At 36.0% G+C, this 22,642-nt stretch overlaps 1 pseudogene; it reads left to right on the plus strand.

The window, feature by feature from the left end:
* Positions 1–16,842: 16,842 nt before the first annotated feature.
* LOC120138500 lies at positions 16,843–18,318 on the plus strand (annotated as a pseudogene).
* The last annotated feature ends 4,324 nt before the right edge of the window (positions 18,319–22,642 follow it).

The following is a 22,642-nucleotide window of genomic DNA, read 5'->3' on the forward strand; positions in this document are numbered from 1 at the left end:
ATAATTTTTAAATTTAATCTCTGAACTTCAGTTAAAAAATGAATTTGGTACTTATAACTTTTTTAACTATAATTAAAAAAAATTAAAATTATAAAATATCATAAATTATTAAAATTTTGTTATAAAATTTTAATATTTAAAAATTCAAATATATAAAATAAAAATTTCAATATATATATAGACAGAAATTTGGTTTTTACAAAAAAAGTGTGTTCCATTGAAAACTCACATGGAAAGCACATCTAAAAAAATGCACTTTAATTAAATTTGACAAAAATAATACTATAGGAACGAAAGTTGTAAATTAATATCAATGAGTTAAAAGGTCTAACGATGTTAATTTATATAGATATAGTGGAGTATTTAGGCTATGTTTGTTAGGTAAATTCTTTTATGGAATTTTCTTGTATCTTTAATGTTAATAAAAATGAACTTTAATAAAAATAAAATTATCAAAAATATTTAATTTTAGTTCATATATGAGTTAAATAAAAAAAATAAAAATTACATGCAGAAAAGGTAGAAGAACTCATGTTAGCATTTATCCCACATTGCTAACAAACATAGCAACACTCCACTATGCTTATATAAACTACCACCATTATGCTTTTCAACTCATGGAGCTAAATAGAAACACTACACTATGCTTATATAAATTACCACCATTATGCTTTTCAACTCATGGAGCTAAAATGCATTAAATTACATCCTTAGTCCCTATAGTATTATTTTTATCAAAATAACGCCTATATAAACCTATTTCAAAATAGAATTTTGTCACTGGAAGAAAAAAAATTCCCTTTCCATGAGTGAATGGGCACGGATGCAAAAATGGATTCTAAATCATGTTATTATCTCTTGTCATAATAGCTAAATGTTATAAAATCCCCATAATAATTTTTTATTAACCCATAATCATATGTGTGTCAGAGGATCTATTTGCACTATTTATCATACAATTATTATCAAAGTATTAACATGTGGAACTTTTAAATGGATTTTTATTGATTTTATATGATTTTCGTGAAAAATCAATCATAATAGAAGAAAGATGAGTGGGATACAAACGTTTTTATATTGATCTTACCACGAAAGACGATTGGTGGCTGGTTGTCGATAAAGACGAATGACATTGTTTTATTTACATCATTATAATGGCGAAAAGATTTGTCTACGTTATCATGTCAATAAAATTGAATGGCTCGGTGACATAATTGAAGCCAAAATCAAAGTTTAATACTACAATTGAAAAAAATTTAAAAGTTTAATCATATAAATGATACATAACTTAAACTTTATTGGTATCTAATATAGTTAAACCTTAAAAAATTGTTTAGAGCATAAACCAAACTATTCAGTGATTAAAGGGGTATTTTTATCACCTAAAGGTCTCAAGTTCGAGCACATCGTATGTTAAAGGTGTTTGAGCATTCATTGTGAAATGGATTGAGAGTCTTTCAAATATATATTATCTTGTAATCACTTTTAAATTCATAAAAAAGACAAAAAGGTACATGAGGCTCTTATACTTTTCAAGAAAAACCAATGTGACACTCGAACTATTTTTGCACTGAATATGATTGTCAAACTTGAAAAAAACCTAAGGTGATCATTTAACCAATGGTTTTCTTTGTTGATCATTTGTTGCTAACATGACTATTTACGATGCTAAAGTGGTGATTCATGGTGGCTGGTGATGTGATAGATGGGCTAAATTAGTGTTTTTGGTCAAATTCATGGGCCACATAGATTTTTTTTAAAGTTCAAGGGATTATTTGATTTTTAGAATAATAAAATATTTTAAATTTAAAATATAAAGATGTTAAAAAAATTAAATATAAAAATTCTTAAAAATAAATAAATTACTAGAAAAATAAAAAAATATATTACCTCAAATTTAACCTGACTTTTATTTATATAAATCTAAACTCGTTCATTTTATACAAAATTTTATTTTATATATTTATCTCTAATTATCTTAAATTCCAAACATTCTTCCAAATTCTATTTCATTAAAATTTTGTAAAATTAAATTATATAAATATTATAAAATCTTATAAAAATAAAATTTAAATTATATAAATATTATAAAATCTTATAAAAATAAAATTTAAAAGTTCTGAAATTAAAATTGTTAACTTCCTAAAAAGGCTACTTTTAAAGCCTTTTTCACTTAAGTTATTGTTTGTTTAAAAGCTCGTTTTAGTCATTTTAGGATCATGTAGTTGCATATAGTTGCATTTGTGATGGTTGTGCTATTTTATTTCTTAATGGTGCTGTTTGAGGGAAAGGTGCAGTTTGTCTATGGTGTGCATGGAATAGCAAGAAAAAGGATTCTTTGGGAAGTAATGCTGCGGCATAACACGTTGCTAAAGCAGATTGAAATGCCTTGGCATTCCCGGCGCATAAAAAGACAAAAAGATATTTCTGCATCAGGACAGCTGGCACTGGACAACTGTCTCTGCACGTGAAGGACTGCTGTAACCGCCTGCCAGAGCTGTCAATGGACCACTACCACTTGGAGGATAAGGTTCATGCACAACATGTGATTCTAGGGATATGAGGGGTATTTTGCACCCCACAAACTCATCATTACCCCTAGATATTTTTTTTTATTATATATGACACCTCATGGGAGAGAGAGATACACGGACAGAGAGCACACGCATAGAGCAGAAAAAAAAATCACATTTTTATTTTCTTTTCCTTTCTTCTTCCCTGGGATATTCCTCTATTGATAAAGCTCCAAGGAGTGGCAAGCTAGGCGCCGAAAGGAGCTAGCGAGCTAGGTGGTTCGTGGTGGCCGAGAGGAGACCTCCGGTGGCATGTCGAAGGCTTCTTCTCACTTCCCTTTTGCTGCTATTTTTCTATTAATTTGTGGGTTGTTAGAACGAATATTTTCATGACTTTGTGTTTGGATATTTCGAACCCCACCATTAACTAACTTATTTGGTGGTGGTTGATTTAATGGTTGTTTAAACTTTATTTTTAATGGTATATTTAAGTTTATTTTGGGTTCTTTATTTGCTTTGCTTATGAATGCTTCACCATCTAGGCTTGTAAGAGGCATGGAAATGTCCATCTCTTAGATGAAGGTTAGGTATTCGGAAGAATCCTAAACTAAAAATACTTGTAAGTATTCGGAAGAAACGCAAGATAGGATCCTCATAAGCAATGGGTTATGGTATTTTCAAGGGGCTTTGAACCGGCCTAGGAATATTATAACTTAATCCCTTAGATCTTGGAAGAGACTAGGATATGATTTGAACGACTAAAAAGGGTGTCTTTATCAATAGGGTAGGCTGTCTAACATCGTTGAGTGAGAGCAGATGCCTTGGCATCCTATTCTGTTAGGTTCTTTTGAACACCTTAGGAAAGCCCTGTCGAGTAAGTAAAGACAAGATAACTTAAATATACTTGAGAAATAAGTTTAGCAACCTTAGACCAATCCTTACCATTCATTTCATTGGAAGCTTGTCACGTGAGGATTATTTTCTTCTTATTTTATTTATCTTTTTATTTACTGTCTTTACCATTTCTCATTGCCTCAACATTTCACCATACTCAACATTAAACATCTTTCATTGCCACTGCATTTCCATTTGCTACACCATCACACCATCAATCCGCATCCACCAGCTTACACATATCCATTGCCGTGACATTTGTATATATCAAGACTAACTATACTTAGATAGAGTATTGCATTGCTTTGGTTAGACTTTTTTGATTTCACCCAATCCCTGTGGAGACGATACTCACTCATCATTATATTACTTGAGCGATTGTGTATACTTGCACATTATTTGCGTATATTTTATAGTACTCACAACACGCGAACAAGTTTTTGGCGCCGTTGCCGGGGATTGGCAGCCTGAAGTTATTTAGTTTTGCCAGAGCATTTTATTTTGTTTTGCATTTTTATTGTTTTTGTATAGTTTACTTGATATTTTTGTTTTATTTTTCAGGTTTATTTAGTGTATGCCTAGAAGAAATTCTGAAGAGCCTTTGGAACCAATAGAACCTGAGATTGAAAGACTCTTTAGAAGAAGAAGACGTGCTCAAGGAAATATGTATCAGTTTGGAAACCAAGGCATTGGTCAAGAGGACGGAAATCAGAATGCCGCGGCATTAAACAATGCTGAACCTGCTATCAGGCCTCGTGTTATTCAAGATCATTTAAATGCGATGCTGGATGATCTGAATCCTGGGATTGTGGCACCCGAAATTCAAGCTGCACATTTCGAGCTAAAACCAGTCATGTTCAACATGTTGAATTCCATTGGGCAGTTTGGGGGTATGCCAACTGAAGATGCCAGGCAGCACATTCACAATTTTCTGGAAGTTTGTGATTCTTTCCGCCAAGAAGGAGTGCATGAGGATTTTTTGAAATTAAAGCTTTTTCCGTATTCATTGCATGACCGAGCAAGAGCTTGGTTGAGTGGTGTACCAGCCGGTTCGATGGAATCATGGGCCGATCTTTGCAAGAGTTTCTTATTGAGGTACAACCCACCAAACATGAATACGCAGCTAAGGAATGAAATATCATCTTTTCGCCAGGGCGACGAAGAATCCATGTATGAGTGTTGGGATCGTTACAAGAGTTTGCTTCGAAAGTGTTTAAATCATGGTTTTCATGATTGGACTCAAGTAGTCATGTTCTATAATGGAGTCAATGCACCCACGAGGATGTTACTGGATGCCTCGGCAAATGGGACATTGTTGGACAAATCACCTACGGAGGCGTTTGCTATCTTGGACATAATTGCTAACAATGATTATCAATTTCCTTCCTCAAGACTTGGGAGTGGGAGGAGAGCACCTGGAGCATTCGAGTTAGAAGCCAAAGATTCGGTGTCCGCTCAACTCTCCGCTATTACTAATATGTTGAAGAACTTACAATGTTCCACTGATGTGAAGGAAGTGAAAACAACTAATCTGGCATGTCTGTTATGCCAAGGCAATCATCACGAGAGTGAATGCCCAACCAACCATGAGTCCATCAACTTTGTAGGCAATTACAATCGAGGCAGCAACAATCCTTACTCAAACACTTATAATGCTGGATGGCGTCAGCATCCTAATTTTTCATAGGGAAATCAAGGAGCCCACAATACTAATCAACCTACTAGGCAGCAGAATCACAATGAGCCTCAAAGTTACCAAAATGCTATGCCATGGCATATTGCTAACAAAGGAGCTTCATCTTCAGCGAGCATAAGTTCCTTAAAAGCTATAATTCAAGAATTCATATCTACTACGAAGACAATGCTGCAAGACCATTATACTTCAATTAAGAATCAAGGAGCTTTACTTCATAGTCAAGGCGCCTTACTTCAAAGCCATAGCTCGTCTCTGAGAGCTTTGGAAGGTCAAGTTGGTCAGATTGCTACGGCATTGCAAGAGCGTCAGCAAGGACATTTGCCAAGTGATACTGAAGTCACTAAAGGGCTGGGAAAAGAGCATTGCAATGTGTTAACTCTTAGGAGTGGAACACAAATCAATCGACAAGTCAAGGATAGTGGGCCACAGCATGATGATTCTAATCCCACTACTGAAGCTGAATTACAAGATGATAGGGTTTCTGAGAAGGACAAGGAGGAGGATTCTGCCAAGGTACCAGATTCTGATGCCAATGCAAAAGAAAATTATATTCCTACAACTAAGGAAGCTAGACCTCCCCCACCCTTCCCGCAAAGATTGAAGAAGCACAATGATGAAGTTCAGTTCAAGAAGTTCGTAGACATTCTTGATCAGCTCCATATCAATATACCTCTCTTGGAAGCTGTTGAACAGATGCCGATGTATGCCAAATTTCTGAAGGACATCTGTACCAAGAAGAGGAAAGTAGAGACTGTTGTCACGGCAACAAAATTTTGTTCTTCATTGAGTAAGTTGCCGCCAAAGAGAAATGATCCGGGCAGCTTCATTATTCCTTGTTCAATTGGAGCTAATTTCATTGGAAATGCTTTATGTGATCTTGGTTCAAGTGTCAACTTAATGCCGAAATCGATATTCTTGAAGCTTGGCATAGGAGATGCAAGACCCACCTCATTTATTTTACAACTTGCCGACAAATCCCATGTTAAACCTGAAGGGAGAGTCGAGGATGTCATAGTAAGGGTGGACAAGTTTGTGTTTCCAGTCGACTTCTTAATTCTAGGCTGCGAAGTTGATGCCAAGGCACCAATCATTATGGGAAGACCTTTCCTAGCCACTGGACGTATCTTGATAGACTGTGAAAAAGGTGAACTCACCATGAGAGTGGCTGATCAGTGTGTGACTGTCAATGTTTTTAGAACGCTCAAATATGTTGATGACACTGAAGAATGCCAAGGCATTTCTGAATTGAACTCAGTGATTGAAGAAGAGACTGAACATCTTTGCCAGAACAACTTCATTCAGCTAGCAGAAAATGAATATTGGGTGGATGATGAAAGCTTAGTGGAGTCCGACGACTTTCCAATTTTGGAGGAGCAATCTAGCTTAGTACAAGTTAGATCAGGTATGAATTTTGAACCTCTGAATTTTGATGAATTCATTTCTCCTAAGCCTTCATTATTGCATGCACCCAATCTAGAGCTTAAGACTTTTCCAGGGCATCTTAAATATGTTTACTTAGGTAGCGATGAGACTTTACCAGTGATTATTTCCGCTAACCTTACTGCTAACCAAGAGCAAAGTTTGTTAAGTGTTTTGATGCAGCATAAGAAAGTAATTGGTTGGACTATGGCCGATTTGAAAGGCATTAGTCCCACGATCTGCATGCATAAGATTCTGCTAGAAGATTGCCACGTCAATTCAGTTGAACCACAAAGAAGACTCAACCCTGTTATAAAGCAAGTAGTGATGAAAGAAATTCTGAAATGGCTTGATGCTGGAGTGATCTACCCTATCTCCAATAGCTCATGGGTGAGCCCTGTCCAATGTGTTCCGAAGAAAGGAGGCACGACGGTGGTTACGAATGAGGATAATGAGCTATTACCCACTCACATTGTGACCGGATGGAGGATATGTATGGACTATAGAAAACTCAACAAAGCTACGAAGAAGGACCACTTTCCTATACCTTTCATCGACCAAATGTTGGATCGATTGGCCGGCAAAGCATTCTATTACTTTTTGGATGGGTACTCGGGGTACAATCAAATTGCCATCGCACCAGAGGACCAGGAGAAGACTACATTTACTTGTCCCTATGGCACTTTTGCCTTTAGGAGGATGCCTTTTGGACTCTGTAATGCCCGACAACGTTTCAGCGCTGTATGCAAGCTATATTTTCAGATATGGTTGAGGATTTTCTGGAGATCTTCATGGACGATTTTTGTTTGTGGGGATGATTTTGAACGATGCCTCGGCAATTTAGCAAAAGTTCTCAAGAGATTCGAGAGGCTGAGTTGGTCTTAAACTGGGAAAAATGTCACTTCATGGTGACTAAGGCATTGTATTAGGCCACAAAATTTCACACAAGGGTATTGAGGTAGACAAGGCGAAAATTGAAGTGATTGAAAAGTTGCCACCACCAACTTCGGTCAAGGGAATAAGAAGTTTTCTTGGACATGCTGGATTTTATAGAAGGTTTATCAAAGACTTCTCCAAGATTTCAAAACCCTTGTGCACATTGCTTCAACAAAACCAACCCTTTGTGTTTGACGAATTATGCCTCGGCGCATTTACTGAGCTGAAACGATAACTGATCTCGGCACCCATTGTAGTCCCTCCCGACTGGACATCACCATTTGAGCTGATGTGTGATGCAAGCGACTATGCCGTAGGAGCTGTTTTGGGGCAACGCCGAGGTAAAATCTTTCATGTTATTTATTACTCTAGCCGCACTTTAAATGAAGCACAATTGAACTACACCACCACTGAGAAAGAATTACTTGCCGTAGTATTTGCTTTTGATAAATTTAGACCTTACCTAATAGGCACTAAAGTTATTGTTCACACTGATCATTCGGCTATAAAATACTTAGTGAACAAAAAGGATGCCAAGCCTAGACTTATTAGGTGGATCTTACTTTTGCAAGAATTTGACTTAGAGGTGGTAGATAGAAAAGGAACTGAAAATCAAGTTGCTGATCACTTATCTAGGCTAGAGAACAATTCTGAATGCCATGACACTGTAGATATCCAAGAGGAATTTCCTGATGAGAAAATTTTATATGCCGCGGCAATCCCGTGGTACGCTGACCTTGTTAATTTTCTTGTTAGTGGAATTGTGCCTTTTGATTTGAATAGTCAGGCTAAAAATAAGTTCAAGCACGATGCAAGGCACTATTTTTGGGATGAGCCATATCTGTTCAAACATTGTGCCGATCAGCTCATTAGACGATGTGTACCTGAAGAAGAGCAAAGTGATATTTTGTACCATTGTCATTCGGCCCCAAGTGGAGGCCATTTTAGTGGAGCAAGAACTGCTGCTAAGGTCCTGCAATCAGGCTTTTACTAGCCAACTTTGTTTAGAGATGCCCAAGCATTTTACAAAGGATGTGATCGATGCCAACGGACTGGAAACATCTCTAGACGACATGAGATGCCGCTGCAAAATATTTTGGAGATAGAGTTGTTTGATGTGTGGGGCATCAACTTCATGGGACCATTCCCATCTTCTGAAGGAAAATTATATATATTGCTTGCTGTGGATTATGTGTCAAAGTGGGTGGAAGCAATATCAACATCAAGGAATGACTCCAAGACCGTACTCAAGTTTTTGCACAAGTATTTTTTCACTCGGTTTGGAGTACCTCGTGCTATCATCAGTGATGAAGGAACCCATTTTGATAACAAGTTGATTGCCAAGGCATTGCTGAGATATGGAGTTCGACATAAGATTGCCACGGCATATCACCCGCAGACAAATGGCCAAGCTGAGATATCTAATCGAGAGATCAAGCAGATTTTAGAGAAAGTGGTGAACCCAAAGCGAAAGGATTGGTCGCCAAAGTTGGATGAAGCACTTTGGGCGTACAGAACATCATTCAAAACTCCTTTGGGGATGTCACCCTTCAAGTTAGTGTATGGTAAAGCTTGTCATCTCCCGGTTGAGCTTGAACATAAAGCTTATTGGGCTATCAAGCGATTGAATTTCGATGCTTAACTAGCTGGGGAGCAGAGATTATTAGAACTTAATGAAATGGAAGAGTTTAGAGCAAAAGCATATGAGAATGCTCGGATATACAAGGAGAAAGCCAAGAAGTGGCATGACCAAAAACTGATGCCACAGCATTTTCATGTGGGGCAACAAGTCTTGCTTTACAACTCCAGACTTAAACTCTTTCTTGGGAAGCTAAAATCTCGATGGTCAGAGCCATTTGAGGTGCATTATGTCTATCCCCATGGAGCTGTTGACATCAAAAGAATAGACAATGGGAAGATCTTCAAGGTCAATGGCCAGCGTCTGAAAGCCTACAATGGAATTCCACCACCGCACAACAAGGACGTGTTACGGCTGCATGATACTGAAGCGTGCCCAGAGGAGAACCAAAATTCGATGCCTCGGCATGGAATTTGTGTCTGTGCATAAATAAAATTTAACATTCAAGTTTTTTCTTTAGTTTTATTTTATTTTATTTTGTAATTAATTTTTGATCTGATTTGTAGGGACCACATTGCTGCAAACCGTACAAGGAGCGGTTACCAAAGGGAGGAAAGGACAAAGCATCAATTGGAGAGATATTCTTTTGATTTGTTTCTTTTTATTTAATTTAATTTCTGATATTTACTTTTCTCTTTCCACAGTTTTTGTCCCATCATCATCATTGCTTTTTGGCAGTTTTTCCTTCCCCATACACGCACAACCCCCACCCACTCACTCCTCTCTTAACCGTCCTATCATACATTTTCCCTCTTAAATTTTTAACTTTTTCTTTTCTCTTTCTTTATTAATTTTTCTCTTTCATTTTAACTTTTACTTTTTCTCTTTCTTTCATTCATCTTCTTTCTTTGTTATTTCTCTATAGCCGAAATACATCCAAGTTTTTAAAGCTTTCAAAAGTTTCTTCCTTTTTCATTTTTCTTACATCAAAAACACTGAAAATGGTGCGCTCAAGACCGGCTCCAACCGACACGACCGCTTGGCAACAGTTTGAGAACGATGAGGCCAAGGCTCGGTTCTAAAATTTCAAGAATCGAAAACTCTTTTTTGAGTTGGGATTTATTTTTACCGAGGAAACCGATGGTGGTTTTGGACCCGATGTTATGGACATCGTGACGCCGCTCAAGTGGCAGAAGTTTGCCCGTCATCCTGGTTCGGTGAACGCCTCATTAGTTAAGGAGTTCTATGCGAACATTTCCAAGCCCAATCAACACTCCATCTTTGTTCGAGGTAAGCAAATCCGTTTTACATCCACTGCTATTAATCGTTATTTTCATTTACAGGAGGTAGTAGACGGCCATGCCACGTTCGAAGAGGAAGCCGATAGCAACACATACGATGGGGTCTTGGAGGACCTTTGTTTCGAAAACACTGAGTGGAATGGTCGCCAGACGAGCTGATACTCGGTCAACCGGGAACGTCTTCAGTCGCGCGCAAAGTTATGGAATCACTTTCTCAAGCATAAACTAATGCCCACCTCCCACAACACTACGATATCACTTTCATGCTTATTGCTTTTGCATTCTATAATGGTATCCCGTTCGATCGATGTGGGTCGTATCATTGTTCAGCAAGTTCACGACTGTTTGGGTAAAAAGGCAAGTGCTTTGGTGTTTCCTAATTTAATTATCACTTTATGTCGTAAGAAAAAGGTTGAGGAAAATGCTTTTTGATGAAATTTTACCTGGATTATCGGGCATCACTAGGGCTAGACTTCCACTGTTGTTGGGAATTGAAAATCCCAAGTCTAACGACCCTGTTCATGAGCAATCTGCAGGTGCTACAGAATCGAATGCCGAGGCAAGGTTACTTGCTCTCGAGGAAGCTGTGACGCATACTCAAGCTCAAATGCATGCTTTACACGGTGATATCCGTAACTTCTTTGGATATGTGAAGCATAGAGATGCTGTGGTGGAATCATTCTTTCAAGAAATCATTCCCCACGGACAACGGAATTTTCCTGGATTCCCAGACGAAATTCTGCCGGCATTCAATGCCGAGGCATCTCCAGAGCCTGAGCACGATGCACCTGATCCTCCTGCTGATGACCCTACTCCTGAATACCCGCCCACTGTCCCTGTCGAAGAAACACCCAGCCCCGTCCCAGCACCCAATCCTTCTCCTGCACAACGTAGTGGTCGTCGCACCAAGACCACGGCTGGACGCATTGCGCACTATTACTCCAATTCTTCCGAGTCCAGCCCAGCACCTATCCGAAAGCGCACCCGACGAGGAGCTGCTAGCACCTCCAAAGCACCACCATCACGTACACATTGAGGTACCTCTCTTGCATCTATTTTCATTTAGTTGCATTTCATTGCATAACATATAGTTTATAGTTAGTTTAGTTCTCTTTAAAGCATTGAGGACAATGCTTCCCTTAAGTTTGGGGGAGGTATTGTTCTTGGTAGATCATATGCATGATAGCATTAGCATAGTATTATGCCATGACATCAGTAAATGGTAGGACAATTAGATGAAATGTTTTAAGGATACCCGATGATGATAATTTTGTTAGGCTAGAATCTGAATGTAAAATGACTGTTGAGAATGATAGAACTCACTCTAGGGCTTGATGCTTGGTGAAAAATATTTACACGATTTGTATGTTCTCTATACTTAGAAAATTTAGGAAATTTTTATGAAGGAACTTTAGTTAGCCGTGGCATTGAAATATAGTATGGTGTTTAAAAGTAAAATAAAAAACAAACTCCCTTAGAAATGAAACTGTGAATAAATGCTTAAGCATAGCTGTAGAGGGACACTCCTCTTTGTCGTGGCATTTCCTGGAACTTTCTTTAATAAATGGAAGCCTCGTGCATATGAGTGAATGAAAGAAGTCACGGGATGACTCTACTTAACTAGCTCGGGGATGGAAGGTATGCTCCCTTTCATCTAGAGTGTGGGAGAGTAGGTGTGATAAGCTGACTCCCTTCGTAACAGCATTAAAAAAAATCAAAGAAAATAGAGTTAAAATGTGCTTAATGATAAGTAAATGCCTTGACAAAAACTAGGGGACTTGATTAGAAATTGTCTAAATTCGCTAAGTATAGATTGGATACAATCACGCACACACACTACCACAAAGGATTTTGACCTAGGGAAAAGTACTTGAATTCTTGATAAGTCTAGCATGTTGAAGCCTATCGTTCTGAGGGTTGAAATTCAATTTTGTCCTACTGTTTTACTATCGAACTTTGCCATGACATTATGCTTATGTAACTGATATCCATTGCTTGAGGATAAGCAATAGCTTAAGTTTGGGGGTGTGTTAACTTCCTAAAAAGGCTACTTTTAAAGCCTTTTTCACTTAAGTTATTGTTTGTTTAAAAGCTCATTTTAGTCATTTAGGATCATGTAGTTGCATATAGTTGCATTTGTGATGGTTGTGCTATTTTATTTCTTAATGATGCTATTTGAGGGAAAGGTGCAGTTTGTCTATGGTGTGTAGGAAATAGCAAGAAAAAGGATTCTTTGAGAAGTAATGCCGCGGCATCACACGTTGCTAGAGCAGATTAAAATGTCTTGGCATTTCTGGCACAGAAAAAGACAAAAAGATATTTCTGCATCAGGATAGCTGGCACTGGACAGCTGTCCCTGCACGTGGAGGACTGCTGTAACCGCCTGCCAGAGCTACCAATAGACCACTGCCACTTGGAGGATAAGATTCATGCACAAAATGTGATTCTAGGGGTATGAGGGGTATTTTGCACCCAACAAACTCATCATTACCCCTAGATATTTTATTTATTATATATGACACCTCATGGGAGAGAGAGAGGAGAGGACGAAGAGCACACGTATAGAGCAGAAAAATCACATTTTATTTTCTTTATTTTCCTTTCTTCTTCCTTGGGAATATTCCTCCATTGATTAAGCTCCAAGGAGTGGCAAGCTAGGCGCCGAAAGGAGCTAGCGAGCTAGGTGGTTCGTGGTGGCCGAGAGGAGACCTCCAGTGGCGCATCGAAGGCTTCTTCTCACTTCCCTTTTTGCTGCTATTTTTATATTATTTTGTGGGTTGTTGGAACGAATTTTCATGACTTTGTGTTTGGATATTTCGAACCCCACCATGAACTAACTTATTTGGTGGTGGTTGGTTGAATGGTTGTTTGAACTTTATTTTCAATAGTATTTTTAAGTTTATTTTGGTTCTTTATTTGCTTTGCTTATGAATGCTTCACCATCTAGGCTTGTAAGAGGCATGGAAATGTCCATCTCTTAGATGAAGGTTAGGTATTCGGAAGAATCCTAAACTAAAAATACTTGTAAGTATTCAGAAGAAACGCAAGATAAGATCCTCATAAGCAATGGGTTATGGTATTTTCAAGGGGCTTTGAACCGGCCTAGGAATATTATAACTTAATCCCTTAGATCTCGGAAGAGACTAGGATAGGATTTCAACGACTAAAAAGGGTGTCTTTATCAATAGGGTAGGCTGTCCAACATCGTTGAGTGAGAGCAGATGCCTTGGCATCCCATTCTGTTAGGTTCTTTTGAACACTTTAGGAAAGCCCTGTCGAGTAAGTAAAGACCAGTTAGCTTAAATATACTTGAGAAATAAGTTTAGCAACCTTAGACCAATCCCTACCATTCATTTCATTGGAAGCTTGTCACGTGAGGATTATTTTCTTCTTATTTTATTTATCTTTTTATTTACTGTCTTTACCATTTCTCATTACCTTGACATTTCACCATACTCAACATTAAACATCCATCATTGCCACTGCATTTTCATTTGCTACACCATCACACCATCAATCCGCATCCACCAGCATACACATATCCATTGCCGTGACATTTGTATATATCAAGACTAACTATACTTAGATAATTTAGTGCGTTGCTTTGGTTAGACTTTCGTAATTTCACCCAATCCCTGTGGAGACGATACTCACTCATCATTATATTACTTGAGGGATTGTGTATACTTGCACATTATTTGCGTATATTTTATAGTACTCACAACACACAACAGTCCTCAAAAGAAAGAACAAATTAGTGAATTTGTTGGAAAATCCTTGGTGAGGAGCTAAGGTAGTGGACATAGACTTTGGTTGAGAAAGTCGAACCATTATAAATCGCTGTGCAATTCTCTATCTTTCAATCTCCTTACTCCCTAAATACAAAACCATTCCGACCCCTCTTTGTAAACCGTTCTGGTTGTCGATTCGAGCTTCTAAAAATCCCAACATCTTGACTCTTGAACTCCTGCAAATAGTTTGCGGCAATATGTCATAAACAATGCTAGTGATAAATATTAGGGGTTTGACAAGTTTGATATCAACGCCTCTGTCATAAATAAGACGAATCCCATCATTTGTATCTTGTATCACATGTGATAGAACATATGTTTGTAAGTTCATAAGGAAGAATTTCCAAGAGTAGATATATTCCTTTTCGACAATTACGAAGGTGATAGGAATAGTTTTTTTGTTGTCGTCCCAGATAAAATGCAACATCTTGCAGGGTAATAGTTGTCTCCCCATACGGTAAATGAAATGTGTCCGTCTTCGGTCTCCATCTTTCCACCAACGCATTTATAAGTGGAGGACACAATTTCACAGCTTCACCAACTATAGTACTAATATATTTGAAACCCGCTAAATGTTAATAGTCAATAATATCCACATCGAACTGTGTCACACGATTTATATGACACTCTAATACACGTTCATATCCGTACAAAATATAAATATTAAAAAATTATTTAAATACCAAAACAAATAAATTAAATAAATAAATAAATAGTAAAAATACAAAATAATATTAATTAATTTGCCTAATCATTTCGCCTCCAATTATCGAATACATGAGTTCAACCATGTCTTAATAGACTCGTCACCATGATATGAAATCTTTGAATCTTTGAATATATGAAAAGGATAAGCGTGGTGATAAATAAGAGTCGAGGACCCTATTTATAGGCTTTCTCTCACCCAAAGAATCGTGATTTTAAATGCAACTCGCGTCCTGCAAGATGCGAGTTACGATGAAAACACGCGGAATTTATTTCATTCCCAGTTCCTCACGATTTGCAGGATACGAGATTGCTACTAGCTTTTATCTTTTAAATTTCAAAATATTATAATTATTTTTATAAAATATTTATTTTAATAACTATATTTATATATTATTATATTTTAATTATTTATTATTTATTATATTTAATAATTAATATTATTATATTTATTTATTATATTCATTTAATTTCTACTTTTCAAATTAGGCTGCTATACGAAATTCGAAAGAATCTCGTGCTTTGTAGGCAGCGAGGTCCCCCATAAATCTTGGGGTATTTTGGATCATAAAGGCTACCTCGCGCTTCGCAGTGCACGAGGTTATTTTATCCAATTGTTTTATTGGCTTACTTGGAAAGTGCGTCCACATCGAATGTATCTCGCGTGTTGGAGGATGCGAGGATTTAACATGAGGTTTGCAGGCCGCGAGGTTGTCCGATGTAAATGATTTGAGGGTTATTCTTCCAAATAATTTCTGGATGGCACTATTTCTTTAAATAATTATTTATTTTTTGTATTTAATATAAAATTGCCCAATATGTTAGGGATGTAAACCTAATAAATTATATAAAAAATTTAAGGGGTATAAAATAATATCTTAAAGTACAAAATTAGATAAATCATATAAAATATAAGAAAATATCTAAAATAAGAGAATATTTAAAATTTTTAGAGGATACGACCGCAACCCAACACCTCTCTCGGTCCTTCTTACTATAAAAAAAGTTTACCCTTTAAAATAACAAAAATACATATTTATTATTAGACATAAATAGTAAAATTATCCCAATATTTACCTAAGTGACCACTTTGACTTCTTTTTAATATTTTCACTTTCAACATTTTTATTTTTTTTAAATAATTATTATTTTATGAAAATTGTTATTTGACTATCGGTCAACATATGTTATATAATATTTTTGTTGTGTTTAATTGGTGACATGATACATGTCATATTATCACTTTGGACGATGCGCTATAATTATCATTTTGAGTGAGGTAGAATATGACACATTATCACTTTAGATGATATGACACATTTTATAATTATTTTTTGTGACATGACACATATCACATCAATAATTAAATATATTTAAAAATAACACGTAAGTAATATGTGTTGATAATTAATTAATTGACTATTTCATGTAACAAAAATTATTTTAACAAAATTTAAAATAATAAAATTAAAATATTTTCAAAAAATAAAATCAAAATCAAAATGATCATTTGTATAAATTATATATGGGAATATTTTTTTGTTGCTATTATGCCTTATTATTAACCAATTACAGTATGTTTTATATGAAATACATGATGTCTAGGTAACTAGTGGAGTTTCTTTTTTTTATTAGGGGCTTTAAAACCTCCAAACATAATAACACTAGGCACTAGCCTAGTCTTAACAACACAATTTATTTACAGAATTAAGTTGTCTTAGTTGTTAAAGAAATAATTATTACTTTTAGAGATTTCATATTCGAACACTAAAAATTGTATGATATTCGAGTGTTTATTGTCAAATGATTTAGTGTATTTAGAATATATATTACTATTTGTAAACATCCTAAATTAATAAAAAAACACAATTTATCAGGCGCTACTTCTGTTTATAGTTTTTTTACATTAAAATGTATGCATATTTAAGTATATATAATGTCACTCGAGGTTAGACCATTATTATTATTATTATTATTTCTCTTCAGGAGTGATCGAGAGGGTTTGATAATGGAGATGTTCCATTTGTTCATTATATCATTGATGCCAGTTCTAAAGGTGTTGCTGGTTATAATTGCCGGATTAGTGCTTGCAACTGAAAGTTTTCATCTTTTAGGCCCCGATACGAGGCACTATTTAAATAATGTGAGCTCCGAAACTAATCTTTTTATGGAAGAATTCATCTCCGACACTTATATATGCATCATATCTCAACTTATTCATCGAATGATTGGCTGCAATTTCCTCAACATATCTGATAATGTATTCTTAAAATGTATACGAGTGGTTTTAGTCTAAAAGTTGATGTCTTTTTATTCTTGGAGAATATAAAAAGTGCACCGTGAGTGATTTGGAAAGCCCAAGATATTAGATATACCAGGAAATGTCCTATATGCATTAGGACAAGAGTTTGAACCCAACAATAGTGAAATATTTAATTTCCCTTCGTGGGATCTTCTGTAATCCTTCAAACGATTTTAACCATATAAATCATACATGAGATGTTTTTGACACCTTTTGAGGGCACGAGAGACAAAATCACACCTTGAGAACATGATCACAGTTGCTAGGGTTCTAATAAACTACTTAATAGATGGAACTTCATAAACGTTTCTTGAAGAAGTCGAACGATCCCTTAATACTTATAAAAATATAGTTAAATTTCTTTTGGTATTTCTTTTTCAATTCTTTAAAATAATCACACTAGCACATTCTTATATATATATATATATATATATATATTCACACAGATGGTATTTTGTGTGTTCTATCCTGCCCTCATTGGCTGCAGTCTTGCTGATACGATGACTCTTGAAGGTTTAGCTGATTTGTAAGTTCTTTTTACGCTTCTTTCACTTCATACTACAATAAAATTAAGGATTTCCCCCCTTTGATTTCATTGGTATCATGCTTTAGGTGTTTTTACCGGTAAATGTGTTAATCACATCGGTTTGATTCTCGGATGGATTCTTGTCAAAATTACAAAACCTCCTCGACATCTATGGGGACTTGTCATTTCTTGCTCTTCTGCTGGTAAATAAATCGCTTTATCACTCATGAAACTCAAGTTTGAAATGATCAAAATACGATCTAAATTGAAATAACTCACAGATTTAGATCAATCTGGATGACCAAAGTTCTACTTTTCTTAAAACTAAATATATTCTCTATTATGTAATCTAGGGTCGAATTCAAATATCCAAATATATGATTAATATATGCATAAATAATACAGATTTTATTCGTTTTGAATTCGTTACGAATAATGATTCTAACATCTGAATTCTCGTACGAATTTTATTTCATTAGTCCATTCTAATAAAGTTGTGAATAATGTGGATAGCAAATTTGGGAAACATGCTTTTCATCATACTTGCAGCACTATGTAAAGCGAATAATGCATTTGGACATGCATCTACCTGTTCAGCAGATGGAAAGGCTTATGCTTCACTTTCTCTAGCGGTATCTATTATTCTTTCTTCATAATTTTCCAATTTAAAATTCGGCAAAGTACACGTGGTCCCGATTAAATGGTGTTGCTTTGTTAAGTTTTTGGCTATTAGAAGTTATAAAATTGGGTAAAGTACACACATGGTTACTCGACTATTCATATGTCTCAAACTTATCATTTTATGTAACCCCCCAAACCGATGCGGGTAATCAGATCCGATCCGGGGTGTCATATTTGGGCCACCGGAGCGACCCACTGTAAAAATAGCGGAAAATTTAAAACTTTTTTATCAGTACATGTAAACTAATAAAATCAGTTGTTGCTATTTAAAAATAAAACAGATTTCCAGACTCGTATATAAATCAAAATACAATTACATGCCCCCTAATCACATGTACCATACTCTGCAACAATGCCGGAATAACTCCCTTACTGAAGTTGATAGATGCACTTATACAATTCTTTTAACCTGAAAGGTGAGTAATAGAGTGAGCTTCGAAAAGCTCAGTAATACAGAACTACCAGATGATGCTGAAGAACGTGCAGATACATATAAACATACATATCCTTATTATTTCCGAACATTTACAGATTTTTATGCTGAGAAGAGATCCTACTGATATTTCAGATGGTAACGGACAATGAGCTTTCAGTTCAGACAAATATTTCGGATGACTGCGTTCAGGAGATCAGAATAGGTTATCTACTGTGTTCCCGTAAAACCAGTAAAAATATACAGATCTTTTAAAACATATATATATATATATATATATATACATACCCCTATCCCATCACATCAGAATGTGTAGGTTCCCCAGAACCATACACCCAACCCAACACATCATATAAGGCCCTGAGCACAAAGCAGAGGAACATGCGGAAATACTTCCTTCAACAATACCCCCCAATTAAAATATTTTTCCGTCATTAAACGGAGATATCAGAAATCAAAACAGAATTCAGAACAACTATCAGAACAGAATCCATATTAGAAATCAGAACAGAATTCAGGTCATATATCATAACAGAATTCAAGTCAGAAATCAGATAAAATATTTATATGATTAGGGAAAATATTTATATGATTAGGGAACACACCAGAGTTTACAGATATTATTCAGAGATATTGGATAATCTTATCGGGTAGAGAGACACAAATCTTCAATTTACAGATAGAATATCGGAAGTTAGAAAAACTATTTGAAAAGTTCATTAACTGACAGAATCATCAGTTATTCAGGATATGATTTATCGGGATTATTTATTCGAACACTTTTCTAAATCTTTACGAAATTTGAAGGTATTCAGAATCTTTACAATCTATGACGATTAATCCGATTATAGAACAACTCCAGATGAATAGCTCCCAGAACCAATACTTACCAACTTGTCAATTCATTAACCTTCCAGGGTATTTACTCTTTAATACCAATATTTTTATCCACAGATCATCTTCTGAGTCATCACTGAATAAATCTTAAGGAGAAAACAAATAATCTAATGGTCTTTATTTCATTTCCATGTTTCAACTATACCAGGAAATGCTGACGTACTTGATTTGTGGTTCATAATCCATAGGGATGATACATCATATAAGTTCATCCGAGTTTCCAAACTTATTCCGATCTCTTACTTAATCCTCAGTCTTTGAGGTTACTTAGTTCATTTAGCATTCAAGTCTATTTCAGATACTTCGGGGTTTTTCTAGGGTAATCCAGACGTTTCTGAAATTTGTATACATATTGTACTTCCGTTCAATTCAATTTGTTCTTCGAGGTTTATTTGTCTAATGAATATATATATTTCTTAGTACCGAAGGCGATATAGAGTTGGGCTGGGCTGAGTACTTCCAAAATTATCATCGAACCAAACTTGAGAAGCCGAACAAATATTCAAGTAACATCTATGCCGTTCAGGTACTGACATATCATTAAGATTGATGAACTCACTTAAGCTCTATTCCATAACTTCTAAAGGTAGTCCAACACCTATGCTTATTTGGATTCTTTAATTAATCCAAGATATTTACTTAATATAGGCCATAAGGGTATTTTGGTCATTTTGATGCTCAGTTTTATTCTATTCATTTCAGAGCTCGAGGATATCCAATCATTCCTGAGCTTGGTGATATTCTTGGGTCATTTCCATGACAGGGGTATTTTGGTCATTTTACAGATTTACGGTATTTCAATCTTTTCCCTCCATCCGGTCTTATTATTTAATTCCAATTTATTATCTATTCCAGTCCTTTCGAACAATTCCAATAAAAGAGCACCCTCCGATAAATTGTTCTTTAGGTATTTACTCATAACTCGGATATTTTCGGGTCAAGTGCCTTCTCGAATTTTACAAACGAAAAATTTCGAATTTTTCTTTATAAAGATAGGATCTTAATAATTAAATTCGTACTTAATCGAGTTAAGTACAAATCCTCAAAGTACTTTCTCCTTCAGGGTCAACTCTGACTATTTTACCTCTCAAGGGCATTTTCGTAATTTTTTAACTAGATAATTTCGATATTAGCTCTTAACGAAAATAATATAAATATAGAGATCCTATGATTAATTGCTTCCTCGAACATTCTTTGACATTTCTTATGCACATCAATAGTTTTAGCAGATCAATAATTCTTTTCAGATTTATTAATCCACTTCTAGGGACAATTCTTGTCATTTTCCAACATAAGGGTAATTTCGTAATTTTACCTAATCGAAATATTCTCATAATTTATCATCTAAGTACCTTTAATGAGATAAATTATAATCTACATATCTATGGTTGATTCTTTTATCACTTAATTCCAGAACTTGTAATTTAATTCCAACTGTCCTTCAATTTCTTATAATAGTCATCTGAGCCATATTCAGTTACCTACTTTCTACCGTATTCGTATCTAGTGTAGATCTTCATTAATTACACATATGAGACCAAACATTTCCATTCATGCATTTACCAATACCAACATGTTCTATAAAGCATAAAGATGTAGTAAAGTATTACCTCGATTTTCATGCAATACTGATTGACCATAAAAATTCCATTCGAACGCCTTTGATCTTCAAATCAACTTCCAATAATTCTTCAGATACATATCAACATAAATTATATCAGAAACGAAGCTTAATTGCGATAAACAAATCAAATCGGGTGATAAATCAGTGAAAAATAGCTTACCGGGTTCGAATTTGGCGAAACATACTTCGGATTTGGATTCAGGACGTCGAAAGCATAAAATATGACTTTTCGAAAATTTGAAATTTTCGGTCAAAATCAAAGTCAACGGGTTTGACTGGCAATTTCGAGTTCTTCGGGTTCGAATTTCGAAAAACGGACAGCGGAATCGGATTTGGAACGTCGAAAAATGTCAGGATAAGTATACTCGGTCAAAGTCAAAGGTTGGTTTAATGCCCGGTCAAACCAGTCAAAGTTTTGGTCAACAGTGGTCAACGCCGGTCAACGGTCAACGGGCCGGGTCAATGGGTCGGGTCGGGTTGTGACCGGTCAAACCGGTCAAAACAGTTCCAAAACCGGTCACTTTTTCCTTCCCCACGCACAGTGGCGGCGCGTGGGGGCACGTGAACAGTGCTAAATTCCCGGAAAAATTCCTAAAAATTATTTTGAGCGATTTCGAGATACTTACAAAGCTCGGTTCACAATTTTGAACGGCGGAGAGCTCGATTTCAACAAATCGGAAACTTTGACCGCTTCACCTCCTCACACGTCGCTTTCGACGGAGACCAAGGATGACACCGGCAGACTTGAAACGATGCAAGGAACACGATGGTGCGGGAGGTGTCGTAAACGGATGCCCGGATCGTCGTGAATCGACGAAAAACCAATTGAAATTGAGTTATTACCGACGATACTTCCAACTGAAATTAACGACGAACGGCGACGATTCACGACAAAAGCTTTGAGGGGTTTTGTTCCTCGCTCGACAACGAACACGATGGTGGTTTCGGCTCGTCGATCGGAGGTCGGACGGCGAGTAGATCGGAGTTGGAAGAGGGGTTGACGGGAGAGGGAAAACTGGAAAAATTTCCAGAAACATACGGGAAATTGGGAGTTTATATCATCTCATAATTAAAAATGGTTAAACCAAGAGTTTAGCCACTGAACTTCTTGCACTTCATAAAATGGTCTGTCAACTTTAAAATTTTGCAATTTAACCCTCTGGTTCTTTCAAAATACCAAATTAAATCCACCACTTTATAATTTCTTAATTTTAGCCCCTAAATTGGGGTGTTAAAATGTTAAAAATTTGATGATAGTTTAAGCTTAACGTTAATCTATTGACCGAGATATGATAAAAATTATATTTAATGACTGACCTCGTCATTGCTTTTAAGCACTAGCTCA

This window comes from Hibiscus syriacus, unplaced genomic scaffold (assembly GCF_006381635.1).
Source record: "Hibiscus syriacus cultivar Baekdansim isolate YM2019G1 unplaced genomic scaffold, ASM638163v2 tig00002229_pilon, whole genome shotgun sequence".
Taxonomy (NCBI): Eukaryota; Viridiplantae; Streptophyta; class Magnoliopsida; order Malvales; family Malvaceae; genus Hibiscus; species Hibiscus syriacus.